General features: G+C 55.0%; 1 protein-coding gene across 1 annotated transcript in view; it reads left to right on the top strand.

Annotated features, from left to right (window-relative positions):
* The first annotated feature begins 780 nt into the window (after positions 1-780).
* The window catches only part of Cln8 (CLN8, transmembrane ER and ERGIC protein), a 15892-nt gene continuing 13517 nt past the window's right edge, over positions 781-3155 (top strand). The window contains exon 1 of the mRNA XM_023702629.1: positions 781-801. The gene's annotated coding sequence lies outside the window, so the exon portion shown is untranslated. The remainder of the gene's footprint in view (positions 802-3155) is intronic.

Raw genomic sequence — 3155 nt, 5'->3', positions numbered from 1 at the left:
TCTCTGGTTTGTTATCCAGGTTAGACCCTGAGGCATGTCAAAAGCCATGTGTCTGCTGCGAGGCCCTCTGGAACGCTAACCACCTAAGCGCAGAGCTTTCTCCAGTGTTGCTGGTGCTGGGGATTCTGTATGGGGGTGTTTCGTGTGCTGCCCTGTCACTCATTTATACCAGGGTTGAAGGAAATGTCACTCTTCTGCGAAGGCGCTGTTCCCGAGTGAAGGAAGGAGCCTACACTGCAGACCCAGGATCTGTCTGGGAGCCCGCAGCTTCCTGTGGTTTCAACAGGAAGGCGTGGGCGAGCAAACCGGGCGGGCCAGCCAGGAGTTCCACCCCTGTCACAAGATTGGAGAGGACGAGGCGGGGTCACTGGGGCTCTGCATCTCCAGGAGGCAGCTGGCCCCGCTCTCCTGGGAGTCATCTTGCCACCTTGACCGACATTCCCAGGACAGGCGTGGGTGCAGCTCGAGGGCGTCATGGCCACACCTCTGTGGCAAGGAGGCCCAGTCCAGGAGACATCACTGACACCTCCTTCTGGCGCGTGAGTGATTCAGGCCTCCTCTGGTGCGCTCCGGGCCTGCCAAGCCGGACACCAGGCCAGCACGCCCCACCTCCTCCGTCAGGGGCTCACAGGAGCTGCGCGCTGCGGTGGTGAGCACAGGTGAGGACAGGAGCCTCAGCCTCCCTCGAGGCCGAGCTGGAATTCCACTTCCCGGCACCCAGGGCCTGGCTACCCATCCCGCCCAGTGCAGCAGTGCAGCAGTGCAGCAGTGCGGGAGCAGAACTTGGAAGGGAACCCTCAGGTGAGTTCCATTGTTTGGTGAGTAGCAAATACTCTGAGCCAGCTGCTGCTTGTTGGGTGGGACACCTCCTAGCGTTGGGCTGAGAGTCCCAAACGTTAACTTTTGTTTTTATGCTGACGTATTTGGTTCACATCACTTTATACTCTGTGCTGAGAAAGAGGTGGTAGCTCCCAGTGCGTAAGCTTGTCCCTAAGTACAGCTGGGTTGGAAAGTAAACCGAGTGGGTGGAGATGTGTAACATACGCATAATATATATAATTAAATGAATTAAACTTGCAAAGTTGCAGTAGGCCGAGGTGGAAGGACCTTTTAAGCCTGGAGTCTGAGGCCAGCCTGGGCCACACAGGAAAGACTAAACGTTCATGGCTTGTGGGCATGAGCGGAGGCAGCGTGCTTGCTAGCACACACAAGACACCAGATTCCACCCTCAGCATGAGCGAGAGGGAGGGACAGAGTTTCACCTCGTCTTCCAGGACTGATCAGTCTCATCAGTTTTGGAAAGCTGGTTGTTGTGGCAACGCCCAAGACCTTTGGCCACCCAGATCTAAGGGCTGTTTGTGTTTGAGGTAATTACAGCCATTAGCTACATAAATTCTCAGATCCAAGCCAGGCACTGTTTCGTGGCTCAAAATTTTCAGACAGATACAATTTTTAGAAAAAGAAATGGACACGGGGAGTGTTCATACACAAGAGGGACTATAGGGAGATAAAGCCTTATAGCACAATTTTCCTGTGTAAGGTTTAATTGTACCACAGTTAAAAAGCATGGGGTGGGGGTAACGAAGGAGCAGGCTGAGCATAAGACCAAATGAGTATGAGCAGACTTCTGCGCAGGGGATGGAGGCTTGTTCAACAGATGCGGCAGGATTCCGCTGAAGGAGGGCGGTATGTGAGGAATTCAACCAGGCACCAAGCAAGGCCTGGGCTGATCCTCGGGGTGGAAGATCCAGCTGGATGGAGGAGTATTGGGTCCTTGTCACAGCAGACCAAGAAGCTGACCCGTGGATCGCACAGCCTCTTGTGCTTGTTGTCCGCAGGCCACCCACCTGGGCTCTCGGGAGAACCGCATTGTACAGTGCTGTTCAACAGCATAGTGGCCTACTTCTCCCGCCCACACAATGAACTGGGGTGCAGGAGGAAGGTGGGGCAGTGGGCGGAAGGTCTCTGGCCAGGAGTCAACAGCCTGGCCTCCTGGATGGGAGTGGCAGCAGGCTGCTTGGATTTCATCAGACTGGGTGGTGCTTGCGTTGTTTCACCTGTCACTGAGGCTGCTGAGTCTCCTGGGGTGCCTAGAGATGCTGACCTCTGGCCGGACCCGCCATGAGCCCAGGACACGACTTCTCCTGTTCCCATGTGACCCGGAGGACTCGGTGCCAAAGCAGAGTGTGCGCGTAAACCTTTCCTAATGTCCTGGAGACAGGGTTATTTTCAGTGGGTATCCATAAGCCAAACTCCTTAATGCCCCAACAGCCCAAGAGGGACAGAAGAGGTATTTTTATGTATCCCAGAGTCGGCACACTCCAGTTCAACAAAGGGGACATTCGAATGGCTCTCGGTGTCAGGATGGAGATGTGGTCCAGGGCGCTGCTCTTCATTTCGCTTACTACACTGGTTCTTTGAACAAGTATGTACTGATCACTCGGTGCCAGGTGGTATGTTAGATGTGGGGACAAAAGAGGAAACAAAATCAAGTTCCAGTTCCTGCTTTCATGCAGCTTACATCTTAGCCAGAAAAGACAGAACAAGACAAAAATAGGCTGGTCGTGGTGGCCCAAGATTGTAATCCCAGCACTAGGGAGGCTGGGGGAGGAGGATCGTTAGGAGTTTGAGACCAGCTTGGGCTACAAGGTGAAAACAACACCAGCTTGAACTGCATAGGAGACCCTGCCTCTCAAAAAGACAAAGAGGGCCGGGGGATAGCTCCGCGATCTTGAGCACCTGCCTGGGAAGCGCAAGGCCGGAGTTCATCCCTGGTCGTGGTGGTGCACGCCCATAATCCCAGCACTGGGGAGGCTGAGACAACAGGAGCATCTCCATGACTTCTTAAAAAATGTTTAAACGACAAAAAGTTAAGCAACCACATAAATCTTACTTAGAAATGTATCACTATAACAAACAAACTACGCTGACGCTGAGGCGAAAATCAAACCCGTCTCTGGGGCGGACTCTGGCGGCGCCCTCCACTCAAGACACAGCTACCGACCGCCCGCGGCGCCGCTTCCCGGTCCACACGGCCGGCAGGCGTCCGCATCCGCAGGCTGAGGTCTCCAGGGGCGACCCGCGGGGTCCTCGCGGCCCTCTGTGAGGGCTTTCCGCGGAAAGGGCGCGCAGGCGTCTCGAGCGGCGACGTCTGC

This window comes from Octodon degus, unplaced genomic scaffold (genome assembly GCF_000260255.1).
Source record: "Octodon degus isolate 3935 unplaced genomic scaffold, OctDeg1.0 scaffold00155, whole genome shotgun sequence".
Lineage (NCBI taxonomy): Eukaryota > Metazoa > Chordata > Mammalia > Rodentia > Octodontidae > Octodon > Octodon degus.
The sequence above is the reverse complement of the archived record's forward strand: the minus strand, read 5'-3'. Positions and strand labels throughout refer to the sequence as shown.